Source organism: Triticum dicoccoides, chromosome 5A (assembly GCF_002162155.2).
Source record: "Triticum dicoccoides isolate Atlit2015 ecotype Zavitan chromosome 5A, WEW_v2.0, whole genome shotgun sequence".
NCBI classification, from domain to species: domain Eukaryota; kingdom Viridiplantae; phylum Streptophyta; class Magnoliopsida; order Poales; family Poaceae; genus Triticum; species Triticum dicoccoides.
Window position 1 is genome coordinate 636801930 of NC_041388.1, and position 12147 is coordinate 636814076.

A 12147-nucleotide genomic window follows, 5' to 3' on the forward strand; every position below is an offset into this window, starting at 1 on the left:
TTAGGTATGAGGCTGAGTAAATTTTGTAGGAGAGGAGGTAGACGAAATATGTTGCTCGTGTTTGTGCCTCTTCTTTGCTCCTAGCAACTGAAGACCGGGCTTCCTAATTCTGGACTTAGCAACAAAAAGCTCACCTTTGAGAAAGGCCCAATGTCCTCAACCGTTTTTGGTGTCAGTTTTGTTGGAATCCAGAAAAACGAATCCGCTCGAACTCCCTGGCTCCTCAGCAATTAGCGCCTCTTGGCCGTCCGGTCGGTTTGCTTGATGGAGTTCTGGCCGTCGGATCGAGCCGATGGCAGATCTCATCCGTCGGATCGAATCCCCCTCCCCTGTAGCATGGTTGATCCCGTCTGGTTCGCGCCGTCGATTACTGCTTTCGTTTGACCAGTTGTCGCTGACCTGTGGGGTCCCGGCGGGTGGGCCGCGCCCGTCAGCGAGCGGGTGTGCGGGTGCAGCTTGTGCGTTCAGTCGTGCGCGCGCCTGTGGTAAATATTCCGTGCCACCGCACGTAAATCTTGCCCCCCGCCGAGGGCTTTTTCGTCATTTCCTGTCCAGGCCGCGTGCGTGGTGGACGGTGGTTGGCTCCGTGCGGCTATGTCGTGGGGGAGGGCGGCTGGCTCGCTTCTCGTTCGCCCCCTTCGTTCCCTTCTCTCTGTCTCTCCTCCCCCCTTCCCCTCAATCCGAATCTTCCCCCGGGACCCAATCCATGGCGCCGCAGCGCTCGCTGCCCTCGGCCTCCTCACGCCGCCGCCGCTCATCCTCCTCGACTTCCCCCGCATGCGTTCTCCTCTTCATCTCCTCTGCGCCACGCCGGCTTCTGATCCCGCGCCTCCAACCCCTGATCCATCGACGCTGCCGGAGTGCCCTTCGGCGGAGAGAAGGCCCAGGGCGACACCGGCCCCCAATCCCACGCGTCGAGCCCCTGCTTCGTGCATGGTGCTGGAGCACCCTTCAGCGCCGAGGAGGCGCAGCGCGACAAGGCCACCGCCGGCGTCGGTGCTCCCTGGCGCGACACGACCTCCGCCAGCGTCAGTTCTCCAAGCACATCCACTCCGACGATGCCCAGGTGATCCATTCTCTTGCCTAGAGATGCTGGTCTATCTTCTCTTTTGGTTCTAGGTTTTCGTGTTCACATTGATTTTGTGTCGGATTTATCATTGCAGGTCCTCTGTAGTTGTTGTTTGTTCCGTTTGTCGAAGCTTCGGCCAGCCTGCTGCCCGTTGCCGTGTCGAGATGTTGCAAGGTTCGTGGTTGGCGAGCTTTTCCTTTTCCTTCCTGTCTAGCAGAGCTATTAGTTGTGATGTGCAGCTCCTGTAGCTTTTTGGATGTGTTGACCGCCCGAATCTTTTTCTTGGATGCATTGGTTGCTCGATCCTGGTTCTGATTGGATTCCTTTGGATGGATTAGGTGCTCGGTTCTGTTTGGATCCCTGGTATTTGTTGTTGCTTTGCAGGAGACTAGGCCTCGTGCCTATATCCGGGGTAGATTTTTGTTGCCTTTCTTAATTTGTCTGGTGCTGGGATGCATTAGGTGCTCGGATATTGTTGTTGTTGTGTAGGAGGTTGTTGCGGTCTGCCTAGATTCCTATGTTTTTGTTACCTTTTTTTTGTCTACTGCCTGATTTGTCCTTATCAGTGGTGACAAGGGAAGGGAAAGGTTTGGCACTGGCTCGCTAAGTTACTTACCTTGAACATGATAATAAATATAACATGGTTGTAGTTGTTAGTAATTAATTTCACCCATGTAATAATCCATTTTCCTAAAGCTAAATGTTTTATCTTCCATATTGTTGGTGTGTGACAGGTTAAAATGGCATGGACGAGTACTCATTTATTCATGGAGCTAGCGCAGAGCATCCTTTTTCGATAGAGGGATTTGGTCATCAATCCTTGGCCTTGCTCCTGATTATGTATGGGAAGTGGGAGTGCTAATTAGGCATTGGATGTATACTTTGCCTATGAAGCTTAGTGGAACTGCTCAAATTTACCTCAAATATAGTTACAAGGTTACATTCTTCTTCAATTATATATGCTCTTTTTTATGCACTCGTGTTTCATTTATGGATTTGGTGTATCCTCAAGTATGTAAATCCACAAGGTATATAATTAGTACAGGATTAGGCACAAATTATTGAGAGCTGATGCTGAACAATGCACTTGTAACTTTGAGCGATCTGTCAGCCATTGTTCAAATCACATCTTTATGTGCTTAGGATTAGGAGGATATATATGAACCCAACTTCGACACAGGTTTTGCATTGGCTGCATAGGCCGCTGCCCCGTTCATTAAGTTTGCTATCCATCTTACTCACATTGTTGGTTGTGGCTGCCATCATCATTATATTACAGGTTCTTCATTTCCTTCTGTTGTGCCACCCTGCATTCTTAACTATATGCTCTTTATGGAAATCATAGGTTAATGAAAAAGGCTATCTCATTGCAGGAGACATGTTCAATTTTTTTCGAAGGATAAACTCTTCATGCCCCAACTACAACAAGAGGAGATAGCTCAAGGTAAATAAAAACTCAAAAGATTCAGCTTCTAGGTGTGTTCCACCTGGGTGATACTAATTCAGGTAGAATTCCTCTAGGTGTATTTTGTATGTTTTGGTGTTTTGGAATAGTAGTATCTAGCACCGTGATAATACTGCATACTGATTATACCTCCTTTGATACTTGTCTTTAGCTTTGTACATCAGATGATTCAACATTTTATTTTGTATTTAGGCAATTTAATAATTATAAGAGTAAAGCCTACAATTGCAGGCTTACAAACAGTTCATGAGGCTTCCTTCGATATTTATTTTTTTGCACATATCTCTAAATCTATAGCAGTTCAGATGTTTTCGCCATGCTAGGCCAAGCAGACCAATTGCATTCTTAATAGTATAATAGAATGCTGAATGGGAATGTCATAGTTTAGTCTTATGCCTTAATTTATTTCTTCGTTTTTCATATCTGTATTGTGAACAATGTTGACCGGCACCATCACTGGCTACAGGAGCTTAATTTATTGGGAACTGCATGTCCGTATTGTTAAAATCTCTAATCCATTTTTCAGATGCACTTATGGTATTGTTCTGCAATCTGTTTACACATCCGGGACTGCTGTTGTTGTTGCTTGTGGTTGTCTCATGATCTTGGCTGTTGGTGGCTGGTACCAGCTCAGGTGCTACTCTATTCTTGTTGCTTCCTTCATGCCTTTCTATGCACATACTCGATCTTTTTTCTTTTGTATGATGTTATCCTAGGATATTGTTGTTGGAACTGCTGTTATTGTTGCTACGGGTTGCTCATGAGCTTAGTTACTTTTTTAGGTTACCCTGCTGGATGCCATTTTTAGGTTGTTGTGTACCTACAGATAGTTCGTTGTTCTGCAATACTATATTTAGTCGCACTTTGTTTACATGATTGTTGCTACATTCCGGAAACAATGGTTTGTTGGTTGCAAAATTATAGTGGCTAGCTGGGACAACTAATTCATTTCTTGATCTTGATCAAAGATAACTGGATTATTGCCCTGCTTTATCCAGAAATATGAGACGAAGGGAGCCACCTGCACTCTCAGCGATTAGCGCATTTTGGCCGTCGTATCAATTTGCTTGATGGGTTTCTGGGCGTCCGATCGAGCGGTGGAAGGACGTCGGTCGTCTGATCGAATCCCCCTCCCTTGTAGCATGGTTGATCCCGTTTGGCTCGTCCCGTCGATTACTCCTTCCGTTTGACCGGTTGCCGCTGACCTGGGGGGTCCCGGCGGTGGGCCGCACCCGTCAGCGAGCGGGTGTGTGGGTGCAGCCTGTGCGTTTAGTCGTGCGCGCGCCTGCGGTAAATATCTTGTGCCACCGCACGTAAATCTTGCCCCCCGCCGAGGGCTTTTTCGTCATTTCCTGTCCAGGCCGCGTGCGTGGTGGACTGTGGTTGGCTCCGTGCGGCTATGTGGTGGGGGAGGGCGGCTGGCTCGCTTCTCGTTCGCCCCCTTTGTTCCCTTCTCTCTGTCTCTCCCCCTCCCCCCCAATCTGAATCTTCCTTGGCCGCTTCGGTGCCATTGCCGTTCGTGCTTGTCGGTGGGATCGTGCAAGGCGCAACTCAGACGTGGTTCCTCACCGGTTGGATGGCGTTCAGGTGAAACCCCGGTGCCCACTGAGTACTGCCTTGGCTACAACCTCCCTCGGTGAGCTCCATCTTCCCCTGCTCTGCTTAGGCTATTGTATGGGACATGGCCAGGCTATGATGACCAGTTATGGATGATATAGGCATGCTCTCGAGTAATCGAGGCACTTGTGGGTATTAATTTGGATCCTCCCTCGTTTCTTTGAACTGTTTTGATCACATTCTTATTTTAGTGGCTCTGTCCTTGGATGGTCATTTCTGATGAGTGATAACCAAGGTAGTTTCACCCTCGTAAGAACATATTGATCTAGTGATCCATCCAGAAATAAGACCCGCGGCAAGTTCCCTGGCTCCTCGGATCTCAGGCACTTTTGGCCGTCGGGTCGATTTCCTGATGCGATTCTGGCCGTCAGATCTCGATCCGGATTGATCTCGGCCGTTGGATCGAGCCCGAGCTCCTATAGCAATGAATAGTTACCCCGGCGGTGAGATATCTCGTGCCACCGCGTTTGAATCACGTGCCCCGTCGGTCGGAAGCCATTCTTGCTAGGGCGATGATGATTAGCCATGGCTGAAATAAGTGTGCCTTTGAGCAATCGAGGCACATGTGGGTATCAAGTTGGATCCTTCCTTGTCTCTAGAATCCTTTTTGATCCTGTGATACTTATTGTTCTGTCCTTGGATGGTCATTCTTGTTGAGTGATAACCAGGGCAGCTCCAGTGTATAAACAGATTGATCTGGCGATAGGAGATGATGGGGGTAGATTATATGATCGAGGAAAAGCGAATCTGAGCCCACTATGCATGGAACCCTGAACCCTTTTTATTTGTATTTAAAGGTATTGCTTATTTATGCTCCACTGTTTATAGCCGTTTTATGTAAAGATTTCTTCTCTCTCATACCTTTGTTGCATATACGTTGTTCTTGATCTTTTATTGTTTGTTGTTGGTCCTTGATCTAATCTGATTAAGAGTAAGTTGCACTTTATTATTCTGGGATAAGCGATGGTTCGCAATGCTATTGGTTCTTCATGAGTTCAGAGGAGGATTTCTAATATGAGTCATGCCAGTAAGCTTTCTTGCAGGTACCCACACTTCTCTTTTCCTCCTGATTAGCCTGATCTCTTTTCTAAACGTGTCTACAAGTTGTGTGTCTACAAGCTGTGAATTACATATGTAAGTGAAATGTAGGTGTTTGTATTAGCGCAATGCTTTAATCAGTAGGGTCTTTCCCATCTATGATCAAGGTCGATTGCGCCAGCTCTGTTGTGGCTTTCATGTATATGACAATGGAATGATGTTAAATTATGGTATCGAGGCTTATTTTTTAAGCATGCCTAGGGTTTTGTTCCTGTTTGTGTTGATCTGAACATGTGCTCTGTTCATGTAGAAGAACTCATATGAATCTGTCTTGGGGAAATAATTGAGTACATGTGATCAGTATGTTAGCCAAAACTGAACATTTGATCTCTATTGAACTGAAAGGATTGTATATTTGATCTTTGTTTAACTGAAAAGATTGAACCCTTACTTTTGATCTCTGTTTAAGTTTAAAAAATCAATTGTTCCACAAACCTTCTATAGTTCAGAAACTGAATCTTTAGATGTACTCTGTTTTAGTGCAGAAAATGAATTTTAGTGCACAAACTGAATTAGTACAGAAACTGAAAAGACTGAACCTGTACTTTTGATCTCAGTTTAAGTTTAAAAATTCAGATGTTCCACAAACCCTCGATAGTTCAGATACCGGACCTTCACATATACTCTGTTTTAGTGCAGAAAATGAATTAGAATAGGAACTGAAAAGACTGACCATTTACCGTTGATCTACGTGTAACTTTAGAAGTTCAACTATTCCACAAATATTCTTTAGTTTAGATACTGAATATTTAGATACACTCTGTTTTAGCGTCGAAAATGAATTTTCGCGCACAAACTGAATTAGCGCAGAAACCATTGCAAAAACTGATTTTTGATTTCTTTGCTTTCTTTAAGTGCAGGAATTTATTTATTTTCTTTCCGGAGGCGCGGCCGCCGCCCTCTGACCAGAAGCATTGGGGATCTCGAGAGGGAATTTTGCAGTTGTGGCCATTTTAAAAATAGACCTCTGTGAAATCTATGTACTCCTGATACTATTATATCATGCTACATTTCCTGTGATATATCAAATATCTATCCTTTGTCCTAAGCAAGAGGCCTTACGTTTATACTGAGCAATACTAATTTGGCCAGTATATAATATTGCAATGCTTATAACCCTTTTGTCAGTGGCCCATCTGAATTGAGATGCATCATAGTTATCTTAATATTATTTGTTCTGTTTCTTACTCACTGATCCATCCCACACAACAAGTATTCTTCCTGAGAACTATGCTCAGATAGTTGAATATATTATTTTGTACTTAATTGTTGAAAGATGGATTTGTATTACCAATGCTGAGGTGGGCATTACAATTTTCTTTCAAGGGAACAGACCAAACCAAACTGCGACTTTATTTGTAAATATTTAAAATTTATATTATGTCTCTTATGTGATCTCAGAGGACTTAATTTTTGTGTGGGGACCTCAAGCTACCTTTAGTGACTTACAAGCTATCAACCAACAACGGTTTTCCCTGCTTTTGGAGCCTGCTAAGCTATCAACAAACAAAGAGGTTGCCCGTTCTCTTGCTAATGAAATATGTGTTTACTAGAATTTTTGTTATTATCAGAAGAGGGTTATATTTTTATGGGAGGCTGCATTTGTAGTGGTTCGGTATTTCTAAAGGGGTACATTTCTTTGTAGGTACTATGCTGAGACTGAAGAGGATGCTAGCCAGCGGCCCATCTCTCTTGCCGTCACCGCTGAGCCGCCATGTCTCCTTCATAGGCTTATTGTATTGCTACATGTTTATGCTTCTTATCCACTCACCCATTGTAGTGTAGGTTTGTGTTCTTGGATATCTTTCCCTCCATTTCTTATTTTTGGTGAGCGGGTGAGCTAATTGGGCTATTTTCCTCTAGGTCTGTTGCGGCAATTGGATGCTTCAAAGGATTTTAATGGAGTTTATTGTAGCTGAGTCGTGAATCTCCAGCTTGCTTCCATGTCTTTTCTCACTAGAGACACCTCCTGCCGGCGACGGCGATGACTGCTACCCTGCTCCTCTCCCGGCAAAGGCCTGTCTACCTCTCCTGTGAAGTTAAGGCCATCTTTGCCTCTTCCTTCAGTTTTTCCTCTGTTTTTTGTTACACGACTTTGTGGTGCTTAGTGTATATATCATTCCCCCCTGTCCATTGTTTGAACAACTCTGCTACATGTGATTGCATTAGCAAACTCCATTTTTGTTTATGTAGAAAAACAAAGGAAACTCCATTTTTGTGTATGTGAAAAAAACAAAGGAAACTGCATTTTGTGTAATTACAAACAAATGAAACTCCATTTTTGTGTAATTACAAACAAATGAAACTCCATTTTTGTGTAATTACAAACAAGAGACTTTTAGACGGCGAAGACTGCTGCCCTGATCCTAAGAGCCTACTGACATTTCACCAAATCTTGTTATAATTTTTTTATCAGCAGCAGATACTTTTAAATTTGTCTTTACAATTCCAAGTACACGACCATACTGATCCTTCTATTTTTGATGTAGCAGAACAAACGTTCGTAATTTATACACTTAGGCTCAGCTTCTCTATATTGATACGAAGGCCTGGAGCGTGTTTCTTTTGTTTTCAACTCGAGGGGACCAGGTAGGACCATATAGACACAGTAAAAGGCCACTTTCTTTGTTCCACGCCTTACAAAAACGAGCAAGGCTGATATAATATTTCTGGTTCCCTTCTACTGTGTGCAAACAGAACCTGGCGGCGCAATAGCAGCTCAACTACTATTGTTATTAATCAGGATAAATGCTTCTGCCTGGCTGGCACACATGCTTAGGCACAACAGTCTGCCCCAGCACCGCAGGGCAAGGCGCGCTGCAGGTCATTTATATAGCATCTCCTCATTTGTATATTATTCACATATAGCATCTCATTACTTGGTTGATTGCTTACATGTATTCAACTTCTGGCTCTTTCGCTCCCAAGCTGACCTCCCTGAGGGGATTGGTGAGGCCCAAGCCCGTTTTCCAGAGAGCTTTTTCTATATAGCTGTCCAAATGCACCAGCCTTCCTCTTTAATGCATCAACGACAGAGGCTAGTCACTGACAAGTACCATGAACTTTATTAAGTACTCCCTCCGGTCCTTTTTAGTCTGCATATATGTTTTGTTTATGTTAGAGTTGTGTTGAATATAGTGTACAGGATAGGTTATAGTTGGACTTGTAATTGTATTGTGTCTAGGTAGGATATGGAGTCGTGTCAAGTAGGACACTTGTATTATAGGCCTCTCATATATAGCGAGGTAGACACACGATGTAATCTATGTCAACATAATAGCACCGAAACGTAGGGAAAGCCGGCGGCATGTGCCGGCGTTCAGGGCGACCGGATGCGGTAGTGTAGCGGTGTCATGGGGACGAGCGCCTATAGTCACGCCCCGGGGATGTAGTCATATCGGTGAACCTCGTTAACAAATCTCGGTGTCGTGCTCGTGTGATTGCTTGGTCCTCAGATGATCGACAGTATGACCTCGAATTTATTCTAACAAGTGATGTCATGAGTAAGGTTCGATTTGAGGTGTTGATCTAGTGGAAGAGGAAAGTTCGACATGGATCGGTATAGTCTGTAGGTGCAGCAGGAAAGCGATCAGAAAAGTCGGCGAGTACTGAAGTGATCGGAAGCGGTGACGCGTAACGTGCCACAGCAGCAGTCAGACCAGTAGGCTTCTAGGGCGTGCTTGGATGGGCTGGCAGCACGCGCTGGGATGGGCTGGCAACAGGCCGTCTCAGGTGCTTGTGCTTCAGGCAGCGTGGCCGCAAGGCTGGGATGTGGTCCAGGTTCAGAGTTGCAGGCAAGGGCGGCAGCTGCTGCGTGGTGTGCACGAGAGATTTGTTCCAGAAAAAAGGACCGAGTCCTTGTATATGACGTGGAAGAGTCAAAAGCAACAGATCGAATCGGCAAAAAGAAAATCCATCAGATTATCCATTGGAATAGCAGGAGCTTTGACAAATCAAGGCAACAGCCAGCATTGTAATTAGTGCCAATGGAGCTTCCCATCGCGTGAAGACCAGGAGGTCTTTTTTGGCTGCAATTGTGCACGGAAGTGCTTGTGTACTTCGGCGTCGTGGGGATAGGTCGGGTCAGCCGTACAAAAAACTATGGCGTTAACGGGTATCGGGTTTGACGTGGAAAAGTTTACGGAACTGGAAACCTTGGGTTATGGCAGACACGGATAAAAAATTTCTTGGCACAACAGAGATGCTTGAAGGCGTTGCGGAAGCCAAGCCAGCTAAGATGGAAATATTATGTGGTGGATGAGAATTCGCAGAAGACGATTTGGGAGCCTCGAGCGTGTCATGCAGCCGGACAAGTTCGGCTGGGTCAGACTAGATAGTCTGACGGATCGACGCAAGTCGGTTGGTACAGAAGACGGTGATGAGATCGACGACGACACCATAGGAGCGTGATGCTGATAGTGACCGACTTCTGGGCGTGGAAACACGTGGCGCAGGCCCCGAGGGTTTGTGTGGCTTCGACAAGCCTGTGGGCGTGGAGTTGATTCAAGGTGATGTACACACAGAGCTTGAAGTCGACGGGGCGTGAGGGTGGACTGATCATCTATCATGGAGTCATGTTGAAGGTGGAGCTAGAGTCTGGAGGACTTCACTCGGTGCTGACTGAGGGGTTACCGCGTAAGTGCACAGAGAATCGAAGCCTATTCAGCGGGAAAAGCAAGTGACATGAAGTTTGGACTAGAGCCCAGTGGTTTGATGGAAGCGTGAAACTCGTCATCGGTCGATGTTGATCGGTGGTACTCTGCAGTGGGGGTTGAGTGATGTGGGTTCGCGGCCCTTGAGACTCGACCGGGACAGCGGAGGCTCGACGCGGTAATAGCGGCGAGGCGTGCGGTACGCATGGGCATGGAGACGGGCTAGGGCTCTGGTGGTCATACATGTGGTGAGACAACTGCGAATTTGACTCGGGATGACTACAAGCAATGGTGAAATTCTTTCAAGTTTCAGACATGCGGTCAAGGAAGAGCGATGATGTTGAATTCAGGTAACTCTTATGTGTGATACCCAATATGTGAGTTGTTCACTTTCACGCAGGTCAGTGATCAGTGTGTGATGGTGTTGGACGGATACTCTGAAAGTTGGAAGCACAAACTAGAGTAACAAGGAACTTAATTTTGATCGAGTGTTGACTGTGGTCAAGAAATAAAGGGACTACAAGTTGCAGGTGGAGTCATGTGAAATCTTTGGAGTAGCATCGGTACTCGTGGGATAAGCTCAAGTCCAATGTACATGAAAGTTTGACACATGGACAAATTCAGGGTGATGGAGAATATTTGCCAAGGTGAAGTTTGTTAGAGTTGTGTCGAATATTGTGTTGAAATCTTTGGAGTAGCATCGGTACTCATGGGATAAGCTCAAGTCCAATGTACATGAAAGTTTGACACATGGACAAATTCAGGGTGATGGAGAATATTTGCCAAGGGAGAGTTTGTTAGAGTTGTGTCGAATATTGTGTACAAGGTAGGTTACAGTTGGACTTGTAGTTGTATTGTGTCTATATAGGATGTGGAGTCGTGTCCAAATAGGACACTTGTATCCTAGGCCTCTCACATATAGTGAGGGTAGACACACGATGTAACCTATGCCAACATAATAGCACCGGAACATAGGGGAAGCCGGCGGCATGTGCTGGCGTCCAGGGCGACCGGATGCGGTATTGTAGTGGTGTCATGGGGAGGAGCGCCCATAGTCATGCCCCGGGGATGTAGCCATATCGGTGAACCTCGTTAATTAATCTTGGTGTCGTGCTCGGGTGATTGCTTGGTCCTCAGATGATCGACGATATGACCTCAGATTTATTCTAACAGTTTAAAGTCAAAGCATCTCTACTTTGACCAAACTTATAAAAAAAACGTATCAACATTTACAATGTTAAATTAATATTGTTTGATTCATTATGAAATGTAGTTTCATGAAATATATATTCGGTGTGATAGATGTTGATATTTTCTAATATATATTTGGTCAAAGTTTAAAAATAATACGCGAAGTAAAAAGGACCGGAGAGAGTACCAACTTGAGCAAGGCTTTTCCCCTTTAACAAATATATACTTTAAAAATATCGAGGACTGAAAATAGGAGGCTGAACAAGCATGGGCTGAAAAAAGAACTGCAGAGTACACATATATACTACGCTTGAACATCATATAATGCAGTCCGACCAACAAGTCTTGTGGCCAGTATGTTGGTCTGAGGTTAGGACTTAGGAGGCACCAGGAATAAAACTTACTCAAATTATATTCTTCCAACCTGGTGCTTAAGCAACGCCAATGCAGTGCCCCTTCAGCAAGCTACTCGTTCTCTGTGTTTTGCTAGCTTGTGTGTGACACACTGACACTTATTCGCTAAGCAAAAGAGCACTCATATACACATGTGAAAACACATATGCATGCACTGTCTGACCAACAAGCTTTCAGTGTTGTTTTCCTTGTGACATCCATCACAATGTGTGCTCATGCAGAAATAGCTCGACAGCTAGGTATAGGAAACCACATCGGGCATAAAACTTTAGCTCAACAATTTCTTCCAAATGGTGTGATTATATTCTAATGGTTGTTTCACACCGAGGGATTATCTATCTATCTTCGTGAAAAATGTTTTAGCTGCGTAATTCGTCTCTCTCCGCCCTTCACCACCCGTCAGGTTCAACGCTCGTGTCGTCCCCCCGCTGGCGACACGGGCGAAACCCTAGCCGCCACACCAACTCCCCCTCCCTAGATCTCCCCTCCCCCCGCCGCCGCCGGCAAGCGCCGCCGGGCAAAGCCCGCGCGGCGTCGGCGGCGGCGGGGCCTTCCTTCTTCTCGCGAGGTCAGGGCAGCGCGGGGCTACTTGGCTGAGGAGAGGCGTGGGGGCGCGACGGCCGCGGCGTGCAGGCGCTGTT

General features: G+C 45.6%; 2 long non-coding RNA genes across 2 annotated transcripts; both read left to right on the plus strand.

The window, feature by feature from the left end:
- Positions 1 to 527: 527 nt before the first annotated feature.
- On the plus strand, positions 528 to 2676 carry LOC119298213. The gene is made up of 4 exons (XR_005145820.1): positions 528 to 1066; positions 1164 to 1243; positions 1804 to 2005; positions 2443 to 2676. It is a non-coding gene; the product is annotated as an uncharacterized LOC119298213 (long non-coding RNA).
- A 3832-nt stretch (positions 2677 to 6508) lies between these two features.
- Positions 6509 to 8320, plus strand: LOC119298214. The gene is made up of 4 exons (XR_005145821.1): positions 6509 to 6763; positions 6895 to 7034; positions 7113 to 7838; positions 7947 to 8320. It is a non-coding gene; the product is annotated as an uncharacterized LOC119298214 (long non-coding RNA).
- The last annotated feature ends 3827 nt before the right edge of the window (positions 8321 to 12147 follow it).